Source organism: Phyllobates terribilis, unplaced genomic scaffold (assembly GCF_046119375.1).
Source record: "Phyllobates terribilis strain yellow unplaced genomic scaffold, ASM4611937v1 Scaffold_23__1_contigs__length_19252631, whole genome shotgun sequence".
NCBI lineage: Eukaryota > Metazoa > Chordata > Amphibia > Anura > Dendrobatidae > Phyllobates > Phyllobates terribilis.
Genome location: NW_027362783.1, coordinates 1,125,319 through 1,134,998, shown reverse-complemented (window position 1 = coordinate 1,134,998; position 9,680 = coordinate 1,125,319).

Below are 9,680 nucleotides of genomic sequence, written 5' to 3'. Positions count from 1 at the left end.
AAGAAAGAGGCAAACCCAGATCTCCTCTAGCCCCCAAAGATACCTTGTCAATGGCTTTCACCCGCAAGAATGATGGATCAGAATTATGGAAGCATTTAAAATGTCTAGGGAGGGTCTTCAAATAATCATTGCTCTCAGCGTCCTTTGCTTTTTCAATGTCACGTATGTGTTCCCTTACCCGGATTCTAAATTCGCGAGTAGTCATACCCACATAAATCTTGTGGCATGGATATTCAGCCACATAGATTACTCCTTTTGTCGAGCACGTTAAAAACTGTCTGATGGTGAATTTTCGAGTCTTAGAGGAATTAAAAAATTCCTTGGACCTTTCAGTATTGAGACAGGCTTTACATTGCCCACAAGGACAGAATCCTTGGATTTGTTCACTAAAGAGTGATAAATTTTTTCTTGCTGGCTTGTACTCACTACGTACCAACAAATCCCTCAAGTTTCTTGACCTTTTGGCAATGATACATGGCCTGTCAGATATAATTTTGTTCAATACTGGGTCCGTTTGCAGAACGTGCCAATGTTTCTGGATAATGTTGGAAAAGTTTTTCCATTGATCATTATAAGGAGTAATCAATCTGACTTGGTCCGAGCGAATTTTCAAAGGTTTGGTAGAATAAAGAAGCTGGTTACGGTTGCTGTCTTTCGCCCGTCGATATCCCCGACGGATTTGCCTATGGCCGCACCCACGTTCTCTGAATCTTGTGTAGAGATCAGAGGCTTGTTGCTCAAAAGTCTCGTCTGATGAGCAGATTCTTCTTGCCCTCAAAAATTGTCCCACAGGGATACCACGATTGGTGGAGGGCAAATGTGAAGAATCCGCCCTAAGAATTGAGTTGGTGGCAGTAGGTTTGCGAAATATGTTTGTTTGTACCACGCCTTCAGGGGACACTGTGATGTCAATATCCAAAAAACTGACCCTATGCCTGTAGGCATATGTCAATTTAATATTAAGATCATTATTGTTAAGTTGACACATCAATTTTTGTAGGTCATCAGAGCTGCCATCCCATACGAACAGTACATCATCGATATACCTAATCCAGCTGAGGATGTTTTCACAGCCAGGTATGGGAGAGCTCTGAAAAATCTCATGCTCCCAGGCTCTAAGGAACAAATTAGCATATGAGGGGGCACAAGCCGCCCCCATTTCTGTCCCTTGTGCCTGTAGGAAGATTTCATCCCTAAACATAAAGATGTTATGTGTAAGGATGAACTCAAGTAGTACCATGATCAGGTCACTTAATTCAGTGTCCAGATTGCTATTATACAGGAACCAAGATGCAGTCTTGAGACCGTGTGTATGCATGATGGAGGTATATAGTGCCTCTACATCAGCTGTTACAAGTAACATTTGATCTTCTAAATGAAGTTGGTCTAATCGTCTCAAAGCTGCAGTTGTGTCCTGTATATACGAAGGAAGCATGGCTACAATAGGTTTAAGATAAAAATCAATTACCCGACAAACCATTTCGCAAAGACTCCCATTGCCCGAGACAATTGGGCTGCCAGGCGGGTCATGAATGTCCTTATGTATCTTAGGGATGAGATATAAAGTAGGCATCCGAGGTTTTAATTTTTGTATATAATCAAAGAATTTTTTTGTAACAATGCCATTTTCATATGCTTGCTCCAAAATTTTAATCAATTCCAATTGAAACCTGTCAGATGGGTTATGGGAGAGTTTCTTGTAGCAATGGTGATCAGATAGCAATTTGTAGGCCTGTTTCTCATAAAGAAGGTTGGGCCAAATGACCAGATTTCCACTTTTGTCCGCGGCTTTCAACACACAATCATCCCATTTTCCAATTTCTTGGATAACCTCCCTCAATTGCCTGCTGTCATGATATCGAGGACCCCCAAATTTCAATTTTTCGATATCATGGGTTACCAATTTGACAAAAGTGTCCACCGCTGAACATGTATTGAGGTTGGGAAATTTACTGGACTTGTTCATGAGAGAAACAGGGAAATTGTTCGTTGGTTCAGCTTCCTGATCAGCCAGTGACTCAAGAATTGCCACAGCCGCTCTCTCCTCTTCAGTATCAAATATAAATCCCAGATTAGATTTTTCATAAAATCTTTTTAAAATGAGTTTTCGTGCAAACAAATGCACATCTTTTACCGCAGTGAAAATATCAAGAGACTGAGGAGGAGAGAACGTAAGACCCATTTCTAACACGTGTTCCTGCTGAGGTGTGAGTATATGAGTGGATAAATTGATTACCTTTGGTTGATTGCAACGCTTTTGATTGTGGTTTGGTCCATCATAATCTCGAAACGTATTTTTACCACCAAATCTTGTACGAGAGGGTCGGCCATTCTGTGTTTCATGCTCAAGCCCTGAGACGGTGCTACTGGCTACGGATGAGATGGATGACGTGGAGGAATTTCTCAGCAAAATATTCTTATCATCAGCTTTCCTATATTGCCAGCGAAAAACTCTTTTATTTTCGTAATCACTAATATCCCGCTGGTATTTTTTAGATTTAGATTTGCTGATATTTTCCTCCCATTTTTCCATCTTCTTGTCCATATCAGCAAGGAATTCTTCCAGCATTTCAGCTGGAATATCTTTCAGCATTTGTTTATGTACTTGGTCCAGCTCATGATCAATCTCTCCCAGGACATTAAGATTTCTCTCATTAATAATTTCAATGAAAGTCAGTGAACAGGACGAAGCGGCTGCCTCCCATTTTTTGTTTAGCTCTGCATCCTCCAAACCAAATGTGGGAAACAGTTGAATGCGTAGCCCCCTTGGAACAATTTTTTGTTTATGATAATTGTCCAAGGAGGCTTTGGTCCACCAAATTCTTGTTTTTTTCTGGAGCAGATTTTTATATTTTTTAAAAAGTTCTTTGTGATCAACATGTGTACTATTAAAAATACCTGCGGTACCGGGTTTAAACAATTCAGATGCTTTATCTTGCCAGGACAACATCCTGGCTTTTAGGTACATGTTCCGGAACTATATCTGTTGCAAAACAGAACATCAATATTAACAATCTAAACAGGTACCGGATAGTATCCGAACGGAGGAAATTAACCTCCACCACCAAACTCAATCAATATAGTAACAACTAGTGTGGGATATATAAATCCAAACCACCACAAAGAGTAACTAAGGTTTAAAATATATTATATTTATTGGTATTCTTTAAAATTAAAGATATAAAAAAACAGTGGATAACCCATACCACAGATGTAGGGTGTTAAACCATGAATCATTACAAGAGATGTATATACATGCTACTACTTGGCAATATATTTGGGAGGTAAATGATACTGAATTGGGCCCTAATATGCATAGAGAGATATATATTTAACAGGTGAACAGATCAATCCACATCAAAAGATATACACATGCATAATAAATAAGAGCCCAGATTACCTTAAGCCAATGTTTGTATGAATGAAAGCATGGTAAACACCCACCGCTCCGACGATCGTTTCGACACCTTTTTCAAGGAGCGCTGCATATGGGGTGTGCATGTGTTCATTTATATAGGAGTGATGAGATTGAGTTAATCCCCCACAGCTGTGTGAAAGGAACTGCAGAGCCATGTGGCGCGCATGCCTGATGACTGCTTCCTATCAGGCAACTTCCTTCCACGGACGGTGACCAGCAAGCACTCGGTTGCTATGCAACGTGCGTGCCAGTGGTCACATGATCCGTGTGGGGAAGTGCCGGAAGTCAAAGACTTCCTGCATGCGCGACCTGTCTGCTAAAGCATCGGTAAGTATTATAACTACATTGGGGTGAATGAGTGAAGAGACTGAATGAATATTATCGCTGGAGAGTAAGATAAATATGTATATGAGAAAATGAGAGTATTTTATATATAACAGTACCAATGCGTGATATATATATAAGTGTACGGGTGCACATGTATATTATACCACTAGGGACTGAGATGTATATGAGAAGGAAAAATTTATATATAACAATGACTGCTGCATACAATATGTATGAGTGTACAAATGCATGTATATACTATATGTGCGTATATATAAATCTAAGATTGTTATATCACACAGGCCATCAAGACCCAAAACAAATACCATATATAATTATCCTATGCGCCAAGCATAGCCTAAATAAACGGGTTAATTTACAAATATTAATAAACATTCTTAAAGATATATTCTTTGGACACACATAGAGTACATACCTCAACCTCACACAATTAATCTGCAACATGCCCTAACTATTGTATCTCAAACCTACAATATACATGCAAAGTAAATTAAAAAATAAAAAAATAAAAAAAATAAATAAATAAATAAATTAAAATTATCCATTGAATGTGCCAAAACCTATTAGACCCATTATGTAAATATGGATTAACAATAAAAAATTGTGTGTGTTGGGAGTGCGAAATGTAAAACAGTTACAAAAGGAAAGTGCATAGAACAAATACAAGAATGTAAATGAAATTAGTGTGTGTGTGAATAATATTAATAAGCATACACTACTGCTAAGTCATCAGGCATGCGCGCCACATGGCTCTGCAGTTCCTTTCACACAGCTGTGGGGGATTAACTCATTCTCATCGCTCCTATATAAATGAACACATGCACACCCCATATGCAGCGCTCCTTGAAAAAGGTGTCGAAACGATCGTCGGAGCGGTGGGTGTTTACCATGCTTTCATTCATACAAACATTGGCTTAAGGTAATCTGGGCTCTTATTTATTATGCATGTGTATATCTTTTGATGTGGATTGATCTGTTCACCTGTTAAATATATATCTCTCTATGCATATTAGGGCCCAATTCAGTATCATTTACCTCCCAAATATATTGCCAAGTAGTAGCATGTATATACATCTCTTGTAATGATTCATGGTTTAACACCCTACATCTGTGGTATGGGTTATCCACTGTTTTTTTATATCTTTAATTTTAAAGAATACCAATAAATATAATATATTTTAAACCTTAGTTACTCTTTGTGGTGGTTTGGATTTATATATCCCACACTAGTTGTTACTATCTTCTTGAGACTGTCTCTAGGACCAATGCTGTGTTTCAGAGGGAGTTGCCGGCGATATTCATTACTCCTAGTGAAGTCTTCAGTAAGAGCAGTAACTCCTCCTTTCTGGTGTTTGAGGACATGTGCACATTTTTCTGGAGTCGTCTAAAAGCTACGAAATTTCTCCTGTTTGTCATTCCTTTTTGTCTGTAGAGTTCAGTGGAGATTGACTAGTGCTCCTCTCCTCCCTTCCCTACCCTTAGTCTAACGCCAGGGAAAGGGGGAAACAGCAAAAAGGCAATGGTAGTTACCAGCCAGGATGTCAAGGAACATGCACAACAGGATGCAGCGGGCCCCTTTTTGTTAGATGGAGGTAACACAGGTGCAGAATGAAGATAACGATAAAGTAGGGACTCGCAAAATCGTGGGGACCCTTGACGGGGATTGCGACCTTACGTATTTTGGCCAAAATATTAACTAATACCTCATATGATATTTTTGCACTTTTTTATCTGACAGGACACAGCCAGGCCCATTAATGGTGACCTTGTGAATTAGGGGCTGGCACCTCTGTGATACACGGATAGGGTGCCGGGCATCCAACCTAATCGAATAGTAGGGGCGTCTAATAGGATGCTGGCTAGGCACGATGCCACATGTATGTGACCTGCACCCTATTCCAAGTTTCATCTGTGTGCAGTTTTAGTGCTAGGCAATCAGGATGAGAGGATGAGAGTGATTGTTCATTAGCATTCTGCACCTGTGTTACCTCCTTCTAACAAAAGGGGGCCTGCTGCGTCCTGTTCTGCATTTTCCTTGACATCATGGCTGGTAACTACCACTGCCTTTTCCTGTTTTCTAATCTGATTTTGGAATTTTTTAAAAAATCTGTTTACTGTTCTGGCTGGGCTCTTTGTTTTTAACGCCAGGGAAAAACAGGGCCAGGAACACTATTGGTTAAGAGCCAATATAGGGTCGATATTTGAGGCAGGGTGACACTAGACCAAACTAGGAGGTCTCCACTCCCCCCTTTCCCTAGTGTCTGGGCTCCCTTTCCCTCTTCCCTCTGTGTTGCACTAAGTCTTTCCCACACCTTGCGTGACATTATCACCGGCCGAGCACATTTTGAAAGGAGAAAAAAAAAGTAGAAAACTGACACTTTGGTTTTTTTTTTCTCTGTGTGTTTTTGGGCATGGACCTTTTTTTTTCTCTTTCTCCCTTGGTATGGGTTCAGTTGCAGAGCTCGCAGAGCGGCTGCACATGCTGTCGCTGGAGGTGAATGATGTCCACGGTGAGGTACAGCAGCAGCATCAGCGGTTACAGGTCGCCAATGTGGGGGTCTCTGCAGGTAGGCCTGTCCAGCCTAAACCCAAAGTTTCCCTCCTAGACAGGTTTTCAGGAGGTAGGGACAATTTGTTTGTATTCAAGGAGGCATGCAAACTGTATTTCAAACTTCATCCTTACTTCTCCGGAAATGAGGAGCAACAGGTTTGAATTGTGATCGCTGTACTGCAGAGAGATCCTCAGACGTGGGGGTTTTCTTTACCGCAGGACTCGGTCTTGGCCCTCATCTATGATGACCCTTACCGAGTCTCCTTGGCTGAGTTTAGGCTATATAGCCTTCTGCAGGGGAATCGGTCAGTAGAAACGTACAGTTCGGAATTCCGTAGATGGGCAACGGATTCCAAATGGAATGACTCAGCCCTTAGAAGTCAATTTTGTGAGGGGCTTACTGAAAGGTTGAAAGATGCCTTGGCATTATATGAAACCCCTCAGTCCTTGGAGGCTGCCATGTCGTTGGCCATACATCTTGATAGACGACTTCAGGATAGACAGGTGAGACCACCTTCTCCGTGGCCTTCTTGTCGGGGTTGTGTACCTCTGTCGGGGGGAGCAGTCTGGGGTGAACCAGTACTGGGGGAGGTGTAGGAACCCATGCAGTTAGGGGGTGTCTCTGCATTATACATCTCCCTGGAGATTCGCAAGATAAAAGGTGTATGTTTTTGTTGTGGGAAAAAAGGACATTTTGATGGGACCTGTCCTTCAATTCCTAAACAAAAGGAGACTCGATTAACTCTTGGTAGTCTGGAGTTAGATAAACAAGTGGTGCATTTGAGGCCAAACTGCAGTTCCCGCTTTGTCCTGACAGCAGAGGTGGTGCTAAACCGACAAAAATTTCTGTGTTTGTTGACAGCGGAGCCGGAGTCAGCATGCTTGATGCTGAGTTTGTGAAGACTCATGGTCTTGCTTGCTGTACTTTAGATAAACCTATTTCCATTTTTGCCATCGACTCGGCGCCACTTGCACAGAAAGCATTTACTCAGATTGTACATAATGTAAAACTGAGGGTGGGGTCAGTTCATCGTGAAATTATTCCTTGCTATGTCCTGGACAATCTTCCTACACCGATTGTTTTGGGTATTCCGTGGCTTGTTAAACATAAGCCATTGGTGGACTGGCAAGCGGGGAAATTATTGAATAGGGAGATTACTGCCATGCAAATTGTTTAGATATTTCCCTTGCTACTGTCTCTACAGAAATATTACCTGCTTTTCTGTCTGGTTTTGAGGATGTTTTTTCTGAGAGGGGGAGTCAGGATTTTCCTCCTCATCGTGTTTAAAACTGTCCTATTACCTGACCCCCGGTGCTAAACTACCGAAATCCAGACTGTATAATCTTTCTGGCCCTGAGAGATAAGTCATGAAGGATTTCATTGTGGAGAGTCTGAAGAAGGGACAGGAATCCTCTGATTCCTGATTTGTTCAGCCAGGTTGTGGGAGCTTAGGTATTCTCCAAGTTGGATCTAAGGGGAGCCTACAATCTGGTTAGAGTCAGAGAAGGGGACGAATGGAGTTTGGTTATGTCTTTTGGTTTGACTAATGCACCTGCGGTATTCCAGCATTTCATAAATTATATTTTTAATTGTTTGGTGGGGCGGTTTGTGGTGGTCTATCTGGACGATATTTTGGTTTACTCACCAGATTTTGAAACTCATCGGGGGCATGTTAAGCAGGTTCTTCAGATATTAAGGGACAACAAACTTTATGCCAAACTGGAAAAATGTGTTTTTGCTGTTCAGGTGGTGCAGTTTTTGGGGTACTTGTTGTCGTCTTCAGGTTTTCAGATGGATCCGGAGAAGATCCGTGCAGTCCTTGATTGGGAACGTCCCGAGAACCTGAGGGCTTTACTAATTTTTACTGGAAATTCATCCAAAATTACTCTGTAATTGTGAAACCCCTTACTGACATGACTAAGAAGGAGTTTGATTTTTCCAAATGGTCGGATGCCTCAGTCCAGGTTTTTTCTTCTTTAAAGAACTGTACCTATACTCAGTCAACCCGATGTTTCCCAACCCTTTATGTGGATGTTGGTGCGTCGGATTTCGGGATTGGGGCTGTGTTGTCTCAGGGTCCGTCCCCTGGTAAATGGCGTCCATGTGCCTTCTTTTCTAAAAAAAATTGTCTTCGGCTTAGAGAAATTATGACGTGGGTAATAGGGAACTTTTGGCGATCAAATTGGCGTTCGAAGAATGGCGACATTGGTTGGAGGGGGCTGTCCATCCTGTTACTGTTATTACTGACCATAAGACCCTGTCATATCTCCAGTCAGCTAAACATCTCAAACCTAGGCAAGTCAGATGGTCCCTGTTTTTTAACTAGGTTCAATTTTGATGTCACTTTTCATCCACGGGTCAAAAATGTCAAGAGTGATGCTTTGTCCCGGAGCTTTCCTGGTGGTGGTGAACATGAGAACCCTGTCCCAACATTACAGAAAGGGGTAGTCATTTTGGCACTGTATTCTGAACTGGAGGGTGAGGTGTTGGAGGCTCAGGGGGACACTCCTGCCTCCTGCGCTTCAGGAAGGTTATTTGTACCATTAAATCTGCACCACAAAGTAATTAAAGAGCATTATAACTCTGTGCTTTCTGGGCATCCAGGTGGTAAGGCAACCGCGGACCTCCTCTCTCATCGTTATTGTTGGCCGGGGTTACATCAGGATGTGATTGAACACGTAGCTGCTTGTAGTATTTCCGCGCGTTCTAAGGTTTCGCATACCCGTCCATCTGGTACTCTTCTTCCGCTACCTATCCCTAGTAGGTCATGGACACACTTGTCCATGGATTTTATTACTGACCTACCAGTTTCTGCAGTCAAAACGGTGGTTTTGGAGGTAATAGATAGGTTCAGTAAAATGGTTCCCTTTGTCACATTGCCTGCACTTCCAAATGCCAAGACAGATGTTCATAAATGAGATTGTGAAGCTTCACCGGGTTCCCTCCGATGTGGTGTCAGATTGGGGGACCCAGTTTGTTTCCAAGTTCTGAAAGGCATTCTGTTCTCGACTGGGGGTGCAGCTGTCCTTTTCTTCTGCCTTTCACCCTCAGTCGAATGGTCAGAGCGAGCGTGTCAATCAGAATTTGGAGACCTACTTCAGGTGTTTCATCTCCGAAAATCAGGAGGATTGGGCATCTTACTTACCGCTGGCAGAATTTGCCATTAATAATCATCGTCAAGAATCCGCTGGCAGGTCACCGTTCTTCGGTGCATACGTTTATCACCCACAGTTTGGTACCTTTAGTGGGGGAGGAGCTTCAGGAGTTCCTGAGGTGGAATGGTATGCTTTGTCGCTTTCCTCGGTATGGCAGGGTGTTCTGAGTAATTTAAAGATCATGGGAGACAGGTATAAACGTATGGC